The following is an 11,210-nucleotide window of genomic DNA, read 5'->3' as shown; positions in this document are numbered from 1 at the left end:
ATAAATCCTCGATCACATTCCAGGAGCATATAAGAATACAAGCAAAGTGCATGTATGTAACTGTAATTTACACAATAAGTCCTCATGTTATTATTTTGGTGTGTGTGTGTGTGTACCAGACTCGTGTGTACAGTATGTACATGGCCAAAACCGTACTACACTGTGCTTTGTACTTGGCATACATTCTGTTCACAAAAATACACGGTGTTTTATTTGTGTACACAGAATGTGTTCTTGTCACAGCAAGGCCTATACAGTGAGGTACTGACTCAATGCCGAAGTCCACTTGTGTCACGAGATCTAAACTTAACATGTGCAGTGCAGAGAACTTTTAGTCAAGCATGTTTGGACACAAGAAAGTATTGTAAAGTTTGTATGTCAACTGATCTACACCTACAAAGACAGGCACAAGTGCAGACTAAATTTTATTTCATTTTTTTAATTTCTGGTAATAGAGACTGCTTTTGAAGGACAGACTAAAACACTGAATGCAAAATAAGACAGAGGTTGATGAGTTGTGTGTGTGTGTGTGTGTGTGTGTGTGTGTGTGTGTGTGTGTGGTTGTTTTTGTTTTTGTTTGTTTTTTATTTCTGGTAGTAGAGACTGCTTTTAAAGGGCATTACACTTGTACCAAATATCCATGCATGAAGTTATTATGTACTGCAGATTAACAAAATTTAAGTACCAGCAACAGCTGTTAGAAATGACTGATGATTCTTAGCAAACATCAAGGCAAAGAAAAAACTCAGTGCAAAGAAAACTCATTGTAGTCCTGATAAACTCCTTTACCTATTGCATCCGAAAGTGCACTTATATTGCCAAAAGAACCCAAAACCTTTGATTCTCTTACTCCCTAGTCCCATGCCTAAAGTTTATTTATTTCACAGGCATGCTTCTAATGATACATACATACATACATTATATATATACATATATACATATATGCAAATGTAAATATATATATATATATATGTCTATAATATTTACATTTGCTGGACGTTATTATTGGAATAATAGGCTCTATGACAGCTTAAAAGCGTCCCCATTACAGTTTTAGTTCTTTTAATAATAAGAAAAACAATTATATAAGAAAAACTTTGATTATTTATAAGAATTTATCTGAGTCTCAATTTATACCAAAATTCATGTCTTATATACTAACACCAAGGAATCATAAAATTGTGCTGATCCTTTAATGGTTGCAAAAGTATTAGAGAATCCAACTTTATTTTCTGTTAAAATCAAGCAATCACTGCTGACCACATGGCTCCAACCAACTTGCTGTAGTTTTCTATTTTTTATCTTTTATCTTCACACCACGTAATCAGTTTTTTTTTTTTCTCTCTCTCTCTCTCTTCCTTCTCTTTTCCTTTGTGAAAGCAACTTAGTGTAAGAATTTGTCCAGGGTGTTTGTTTCGGGTTAGTTAGGTTTTCATATCTTAGGTTCTCGTATTTTGCAGTCTCCTTGTGAAGAATTACTGAACTGAACTAATGTAATCAAGGCAAAATGCCTTAAAAAGAAAAAAACATACACACATACAAACTAACAAGAGGCAGCTCGCGTAAAAAGAGAGGGAGAGAGAGAGAGAGAAAAAAAGCTGTAGGTGCACATCTTTGTTTAAGTTTTCTTAAAGGACAAGTTCACCTTCATATACATGTGGATTGAGTGAAGGCAACAATATTGGTAGAACACATCAGTGAAAGTTTGGGGAAAATCTGACAATCCGTTCAAAAGTTATGAATTTTTAAAGTATCTGTGCAATCACTGCTGCAGGAGGACTACTACAGTGTATGATGTCACATGCATACAACAATATAAGGAAAATAAAAAGAGAATTTCACAAAAACTTGACTTTTTTAATAAAGTGCACATTTCTTCGACTTGTTACTGTCTTATATTAGGGGTAATGTTATTCCCCCTGACTTCTGGAAGACAGAAGTCAAACGTTCTTTTATTATATGAGAAAAGTGAGAATATTTTGAATTTTCTGTATACTTTCTTTATATGGTTGTACTCATATGACATTACAAGCTATAGTAGTCTTCTCATCCAGCCGTGACTTAGTAAAAACTTCAAAAATTCATAACTTTTGAATGGATTGTCCGATTTTCTTCAAACTCTCATTTATGTGTTCTACTAATATTGCTGCATTCACTCAACCCACATGTCTATGAAGGTGAACTTGTCCTTTAAATATGAAATAAGAGAGAAAACAAATACATTCTTGGCATTCAATGGATGTATTTGCTGTATGGCAATAACCAAGCAATTAAAGTGTTTATCACAAGCTAAGCACCATTTTTAAACATTTCAAAGTAAGTCCATCATCAGATTGAGCAAAATTAAACCTTTCCAGTGATATGCACCTCACTTGTGACAAAACAAGGAATATTCTAGAAGTTATGATTAAAAAGATTCTGAATTTTCTTATCATTTTCTTTGTTTTTCAGCAGCTTTAATCACAAATATCTCAACTTAACAAAATTGGAGTTAGCTCGTTTTGCGATAAAACTCTTTAATTATGACTTTGAATGAGGTATGATTATAGTTGCTAATTTATCAATGAAAACATGATCTTGATGATATTTTGGAGCACAGACCAAAATAGCAAGGTTGTAAGCTGATAACATCATCACCTCAGCTCATTTGCATATGTGGTTGTGACTAATAGGGGATGTCACAGGTCATCAAGGGTTAATGGTTCCCCTCCCCACTTCAAAAAATGTAAGGACGGAACTTTTAGAAAGTCACAGTTATACGAGTTGTCTCATATTTTGTGTCCGATTTTCCCTCATTTCTTTTTCTTTGTTGCTGTTGCTGTTGTTTTGTTTGTTTGTTGTTTGTTTGTTTGTTTGTTTGTTTTAGACACAAAAAAATTAATGGGGCAGGGCCCCAGCTATATAATGGCAAAGAAAAGAAAGATTAATTCTTGTCTGCACTGCATTCACAACATAGGGATTTGGAGCAGCATGATAAAAACAAACAAACAAACAAACAAACAAAAATTGCATGATATGATTACAAAAAAATGATCAATAATATTTTAGAACCTCTAATCAAAAATTGAAGATATTATTCCCTAAACAGCATTTCAAATCCTCTTGGGAAGGAAATGCATATGTTCTCTCTAATCGGTCATCATACCATGCACTCAGTTCTCTTCCTTTCACTAATCTTAAACAGATGAAAGCTGGTTCCACTCTTTAAATGCCACATTAGTTACCTCTTCATAGGTTTTTGTGGAAAATTTGTGCACATTTGACTCATTGGTACAAAAAGAGTTAATAAAAATGGAAAACGTACACTTGAAGAGTTTGTTTGCAAAAACCGATAAGTCCATTTTTGAAGATTTTTAAGTATAGTCTTCTCACCCGGATGCCTGTAGGCCAGTTGGCCTGTCAGTTGAAGTATAGTCTCTGTCATAAAGTACAAAATAATACCTTTTAAATGATATATTGGTCACTACATATAAAGGTACATTGGGGACCGTTTCATGAAACTTTTTGTCAGTGATTTACACTGACAACTGTTAAAAGCTACAGAAATCCTTGCGTCTGATTGGCTGATAGCAAATTTGTCGGTGAAAACCTCCGACGAACTCGTTGGTGAAACGCCCCCTTAAGTTATGGTCAAAAGAAGCAAAAATTTTCTTATTGTTCTCTTTATTTTTCTTGACCTTTAATCGCAAATATCTCCATTTGGCAAATATGGACTTATCGGTTTTTGCGAACAAACTCTTCACTTCTACTCAGGCGGTGTTACTCATCTACTACTGTGCGTAGAGAACTCGGCAGTTGACCGTCAGACCCCTTTTATCTCTGTGAAATAGCGCCAGCTTTTGACGTACATCTGCGGGGCACACACCCTAATCAATCGTAGCCATTTGTACTGGAGACGACCGTAGCCTACAGGCTGTGGCTGTACTGTGTAGCCAAACCGATTAGCCAATGCACTACGTAAGCAGCAAGTAGAACTTCCACATCGCATGATACGGTACAGATTCGATTGTAGTCGTGAGTTACTGCATGATGCACTGCCATCGCTGATGCGGAGCAAGTCAACGAAAATCTGTTTCAGCGTAATACATATTCATCCATATTTCCCAAATGGCGTGAAACAGTGACAGATAAACCGTTAGTTGACAGGGACCTCAAAGAGTGAGTATTATGTTGATCTGATAAGATAGTGTACGTTAGGACCCTTTTTAAAATTAAATTTGTAATCATTTATTCATGTGACAGTGAGTTAGACAGGTTTACCAGTCTTCTAACATTGCTGTTATGCCCCTAGAATCTAGTTCAGGTTTCTATGCTATGTTGACATCTAACGACCAGTAACGTTAGGTAGATTTCTAAATTATATTCTGCCACTGGTCTGAGTTGCTTTCTATGCTACTATTGCTAGTTATACACAAAGTATCTATCCAGCATGAATAGACACCTCTCTTGACCTTGCTTCATGAAGAAAAGTTAATAATGTGTATGAACAGTGTGGTCTGTGGATGATGACGTTTGCTGGTGGTGTAACGTTCACTCTGACGTTAAAATTTTTCTAAAACAATTCTGGCATTTCTGCCTTGATTGCTCAGTGTAAAATTCTTGTTCCCTCACTTGTCATTACACTAGTTTGTTGTTGTTGCGGTTCGTTCACCATCATTTTAGTTCGATTTCTACATATAGAGTAACTGCGGCAGTATGCGGCCGTGCAGCCGTTCGCGGCAGGTACAACATACACGATAATATACCGCTAAACACAGCACTGCACTGTTACATGCACACTACACATATACTAACACACTAGCAATCAACAAAGCCCAACCGATAAAATGGGCACGATCTCTGACGAAAGTGAAATTTTCTCACCTAAATGACAACATATCGCATCCAAAATGAAATTTTCGGTACCTCTTAACATAATAGTTAAGAAACAATGGTCCAAGAGACTGGATTTTTTGTCATTTTCTCGATGTTCGTGGATTTTGAAAACATATCCTCACGTAAAATAGAACTTTCGAGAGCCGATGTGCGCCGCCATTTTTTCGGAAAGTGGATGTTACCATCGAAAAAAAGTGAGAAAAACACGAGAAAGACATCAACAACACCGCCAGAATTGCGATCTTGTTTGCGGCCAATGCATGTGCGCCCGCTATTTTCACGTGCTTTCGCAATGGGAATTGGCACTTACACAATGTTCGCGAGACATGTGAAGGCGTTCAGCTAAAGATCGCGGAGCACGCGCGTATTGCATAGGGATTGTACATCGTGCCGCTAGCAGAAATACTACGTTGCATATCGCCCTTATCGGTGAAAATTGTGCCGGGTTTTTCCTTGGTAAATCATGAAAACTGCGTTGGTCAATGGTAAATTTCTTTTATGAAAACAATTGCGTTAATGAATAATCTTGTCTATGATATATGAAATGGTTGAAAATAATTTGCCTGATATGTTTACAAGTTGGAAAAACCCTTAACAATGCTTAAACTGCCGCAAACGGGATATTTTACTTTAGATTTCTAGTGCCATTGACGCATGAAATGTATTAATATTACCAAGACTAACGTTAGAGTTCTAGACTCTTGATTGATTACTACTATTTCCTGTCTGTCGAGTGTTACCACCATAATACGCACCATACCATGGCATTATGATTATTTGACTGAAAGATTGGTCTGTATCTTGTATTCTTGTCGTCGTTTGTATGTTCCGCGGAGACTACTTCTAAGTTCTATCTGGCTTCATGGAATCCCCTCTGGAGAGCCATAAAAGTTACAAAATAATTCAAAACCTCCTCTGGACAAATGGAGATTTCTGTCTTTGGCATTATAGATCTAATGCTTGTCTGTTTAGATAGACCCGAGATCTACTCTAATTGTGATTTGTGTGTTTCATTTAATACTTCCAAGCACTAAAAAACATGCACCAAGGTTCGACCTGTGCCAAAATTCGACCGTGCTCAAAAGCATCTGTTTTACATACCAACATGTAATCGGCAGTCAACATTTTTGACAGCGTTGTGGGCAGCTTGCTTAAATTATATGGCGTACCCTCCTGTATGAAGCCAGCAGAAGCTGAATTTCTGCACATGAAATTTTCAACGAATATTCAGTTGGCCCTTCTTATGAAATCTGCATGTTGATATTTGATTCATAGTGGCAAAGAGTTGTGTGGGTTTTATGCAACACTGCATACTAGCACTGGTCCAACAGTCCAGGACCAGTAAAAATCACCGTCGGACCAGTAGAGTCTATTACTTTTTCAGGAATGAACCTGTAAAAAATGGAAAAACTGGGTGCCTAGTGGTCTGATAGACAGGTCGGACCAGTAGAAGAAATGGGGTTAACGTGCAGCCCTGTGTTATGGTACTTGATTGGTAGGCATGCTGATCATTGATTTAGGAAATTACTTAGTAGCTTGTTGTTGCTGTTCATGGTAATGTGGTGTTCCCTTTTGCAGCTAAAGATTAGTGCATTTTTGAGATAGTTGCCTTATTTTCTTAGTGCTTTGCCAGGAAAGTTAATCTTGTAAAACTGAGAATCCAAACACAACCATGTGATGTACGTAGTACTTTTCTAGTCCTTTGTCTAGCCCACCTTTAAAAATGCAAGGGAGCTTCATATGGTGGCAACACTTCCTTATGTGCCCCCACCCTCACTTGCCTAATATGCGGGTCGGGTGTGCATGAATCCATACCTACACTAACAAGGGTAGGGAAGTGTAGAGTGGTACATGGCAAAATTATGGGGGGGGGGGGGCATAAGGAAGTCTTTCTGTTTGTTGAATTAATTCAGATACAGTTCTACTATTGAGGGGGGAAAAAAAACTCTTTTCTTTCATCATGTATACATGACCATAGATGAAACCTCAACATTTTGAAATTATTAAAGAACACTGATGATGGTAGAATAATTTGTCCATCATCAGTGTGAGATAAGTTGTAAGGTGTTTTTAAGAATATTTTGGCACAGTATCACTGTGTGATATACAAGTGTGATTTATGCGACCTGCTAGGTGAATATGACATGTTTCCTTATGACTGCAAGTTTCTGCTAACATGTGCTTCATACAGTGCTGAAGTATTTCATAACAGCAGTTTTGCCTCTCTGGCCATACAGAATGTGTGTATCTTTTAATGTGGGCATGCATCCATTTAAAGTCTGTGCTTGCATCATGAATGGACGAAGGAAAACAACAGTGTACAATGTACATGTATAATGTGTATTTGTCTTCACTGTCTGTCAAGGGTATTCTTCTAGGTATTTTGCTTACTTTACCCTAGGTATTTTGCTTACTTTACCCATGGGGCTCACTGTGTTTCTTTCTCAGTTAAATTGGGATTATAGGTAATTTAAAGCAGCACCTGGCATTCAACGAAGAAAGAAAGGAAGAAAGAAAGAAAATAAAAAGAGGAAACGTCTGTAATAGAGTCTTTGATTTGTCTTGATGTATTAAAGCAGTGAGTCAGTAGACATTGAAATGGAATCTTCTCCAAATACCAGGGACTACATACAAAAATTTGAGTCGTAATGTTAGTTAAGTTAATAGATATGGATTTGCGTCTAATTAAGTCTTCTTTATATTATGGTATCAGAAGAATTGTACTACAGACTGACTGTGTTACAAACTGATCTTTGCATGAGTTAACTCATCGCTTGAAAGTGCATTTTGTAGATTTACCATGTAGTATATTTACGGGAATCATCTTTTGAACAGGATTAGATTATCATGGTCAAAGTGCTTAAAACTGAACAAGTTTATCATTCTACGACTGTATACATGTTTTGTGCATGTGTGGTATTTATATTTTATTAGTGGAAAAGTGAGCAAAGAAAATGGGATTCCATCGGGATTCGAACCCGAGACCTCCGGATTGCTAGACCGGTGCTCTACCGACTGAGCTATAGAAAGCCCTAGTGCAGAGCAATCCGGAGGTCTCGGGTTCGAATCCCGATGGAATCCCATTTTCTTTGCTCACTTTTCCACTAATAATTTATATTCTTTCTGGTCAGTTTATTCTGTCTGTATTTATATTTTGTAAGATCAGTAACTGATGTTGATAGTGTCACAATTACACTCAGATTATAAATCGTGCTCAGTTTCAGGTTTGATGTAGTAAGGAGCAGGAAGGGCTACTTTGATCCATTACCATGGAGAAGCAATATTTTACAAAGCATTCACTATCAAATCATCAGTCGACTTTGCATTGCCAGGAAGATCTGAGAGTATAATTGTCTTTTTTCATTGACATCATCCTGTACCTTATTAACCTTGCTTGCGGTACACAGTAGAGGGGAACAAAGAATGTGTGTACAATGTAGGATATTGAGTATTGCACATTATGTATGCTTGCAAAGTAAACTTGGCCTACTTTCAAGCCTGTAACAATGAATTTCATGTTCTGCAAAATGATGATACGTAGTTCACCATGTCTTGGTAACAATGTGGATAATGCTGTATGTTAGAATCTTACAATATATAGCGATATAAGATGCTGTTATCTAAATACCCAAAGTCGAACAGAACATGCAGGATGTAAGGTGTAAGCTGTTGTCTGTCCCTTGCCTTCACCATTCAGGCCCGGCAATACGGTGCAATTAACTCACTGATAAGAGACCAAAGCTTTTGAATTCGTAACGGTCATCGAAGCACTGTCTGTGCAAAGCGAAGGACAAAAACTCTAGAAAGTTCACCTCCTCATATCTCCCTTATTTTATCACCAAATCCCTCGAAACTTCACACTATGTATCTAATATCATGGATATGTCGTCCTTCATATGAATTTTGGGTGAAAATGCTGATGTATCTTTCGAGATACGTGTATTTTTCTGTTTGAGTCGACCGTGGGAAAGGGTCACGATTATATCCCGACACAAGTCTGCACCAGCATGAATATAAGCGTTTCATTAACATATTGCTAGTCTGTATACACCAGACTCACTACCTGCAAAGTTTTGTGTTTGCGCAATTAGTAGTTAGGTGAAAATCAGAGCAAAAAGACAACCAAATTTAGGAGAAAATACTTGATAAACACAACTAGATCATCATCCTGCGCATGCGTCCTCTACTGGTCAGCACACGCTTAGCCAATCAGCGGTGTCAGGATTGACGCACGGCAACAGGGTTCGGTTTCGATCCACAGGGTGGTGTAAGTGGGCGAGAGACGAACCCTGCAATGTGCTTCAATTGTTTCATGCAGCACGAAAACCGATACATCGAACTGTGTACTGTTTATAATACGGATTTTACTTGGGTCAGAAATGACAGTGGTCTCGTTTTTTTTCCCCGACAGAACCGTGTGCCAAATATTACAGAAAAGATATTTGGAATGCAGTATGGACATACTACCACCACACGTCATATACCGAAGTTTCATTTTTGGGCAATAAAGAAAAATGTGAAAAATTAACATGTTTTTAGAGACCAAATTTCATTTTTGGAGGCTAGGTTTCAACATTATTTTCACAGGCTTATCCTCAACAAAATCCAAGCTAACTAACATTGCCAGTTAGAGAATAGTTTCTTCTTCAATTCTATCATTTGATGGTTTCTGAGGCGAGATATTGTGATTGTCCTGCAACACGTCCCTAGCGGTTTTGCGTACACAAGCTGTTTACTTTATGCAAATGAGGCTTCGAGGTCATATGCTTTGCCCGAGTTAATTGCACCATATCGCCACGCCTGCCATTGGGATTATTTTAATGGTTATCTCCTCCTGTCTCTAGTAGTTTTGTCCTGTCTATGACACCTTATAGGGATGATTAGCCAGCAGTGCAACTACCTCTTCCCTCCTTTCGTAAAATGAATTTTAGGTTTTGTCCCAGATTATCTTCACTGTCAGTCTTTTTCTTCTTGGGCTTGTGGAGACTATTGATGTTCATTTAGTATTTGTTTATTTGTCTATTTTTTTTGTGTGAATGAGCCGGTTATATGACGCATCCATATGCTTCTAAAAAGACCCTGTTTACAGTGAGTGAAATGGCCAGGCTCAGCTGCGGCCAAGCCCAGCCTTCATTTCAGTGTAAACGCACAAAAGGCCAAATGCGGGGCCCAAATTGGCCGCGCATTTGGCCACGCTCTGAAGGTGGTCTCGGCCACAGCTCGGCCGTAGCCGAGCCAGGCCTTAGCTCGGCCGCGGCCGAGCCAGGCCTTTTCTGAGTGTAAATGCAAACTGGGCCAAATGCGGTACCAAATTTAGTCTGGCTTCCAGACCCTCTGCCCGTACTATTTTGCCATTCAGAATATCAACCCTCTCAACGTCGAAAACTAGTATAGTTAAACTAGTATAGTTTAAGGTGGTTTTGTCCTGCAAAGGATTTTTGCTTCGGCAAAGGCCTTTGCTGGTCGCCACAGAATCCAGTTGGCAAAGGGTCTGGAAACCAAACTATACCAAATTGCGTTTGTTTACAAGCAGAGCGCCACTACGACAAAATATTGAAAGGTTTGAATTAAAAGCCCGGGCCAAGCCCAACACTGTAAACGGACAGAATTGCGGGGCTCGGCCCCGCAATTGAGGCCGGGCTCGGCCGCGGCTCGGCCTAGCCCCGCACTGTAAACGGGGTCTAAGATTATCAATATTGTTCTGCATTGTATCCATATCTGTATAATACATACATACCAACAAAATGTATCTGATAAACATTAGAAGATATGCTCTGCCACTCTATCAAAAGTTGTCATGTGGTATTCAAAACAACTCATCAGCTACAAGTTCTGTTAGTGTGAGACTCACTTTTATGCCTCCCAGAACTATATATGTTATCAGAAGACATGGGTCTGAAATCAGTACCCGGTATATGTGGGATTGTGGATAGAATGTTGCAAATTCATATGAAAGAAAGAAAGAAAGGAATAGGTAGCCATAGAAGAACAAACCATATTCAATACCTGGGGTTTACTTGGAGCTTTGGACTCGGGATGTCTGTCAGTTACCTTGAATAGTTACGGGTCTGTATCATGCAAATGAATTATACACTACCTGATACACCATGCATGACATGTTGTGTTGTATCTAGCGCGTGTAGATGAGGTGTTAAACTTCCTTGCGCTCATTTCTGTCCGAGTCCAACCTCAGGTCTTATGATGCTTTGCAAATAAGGCAGCTACCTTCATTGATGTGAGGCCAAGGTTGTTAGTTTTAGGGTTTGCAAACATTATTTATACTCAGTTCAATACAACTTAGCAAAGTAGTGATCAAACTTTCCAGGTACAGAAAC

General features: G+C 38.3%; 1 protein-coding gene across 15 annotated transcripts in view; it reads left to right on the top strand.

Moving 5' to 3' along the window:
- The first annotated feature begins 4,007 nt into the window (after positions 1-4,007).
- Positions 4,008-11,210, top strand: part of LOC139710500 (kinesin light chain) — an 84,941-nt gene continuing 77,738 nt past the window's right edge. For all 15 annotated transcript variants that reach the window (XM_071622427.1, XM_071622417.1, XM_071622430.1 and 12 more), the window contains exon 1: positions 4,008-4,158. The gene's annotated coding sequence lies outside the window, so the exon portion shown is untranslated. The remainder of the gene's footprint in view (positions 4,159-11,210) is intronic.

Source organism: Diadema antillarum, unplaced genomic scaffold (genome assembly GCF_040938485.1).
Source record: "Diadema antillarum isolate AM-2024a unplaced genomic scaffold, OU_Dant_1.0 seq00001536_RagTag, whole genome shotgun sequence".
Classification (NCBI taxonomy): Eukaryota; Metazoa; Echinodermata; class Echinoidea; order Diadematoida; family Diadematidae; genus Diadema; species Diadema antillarum.
The sequence above is the reverse complement of the archived record's forward strand: the minus strand, read 5'-3'. Positions and strand labels throughout refer to the sequence as shown.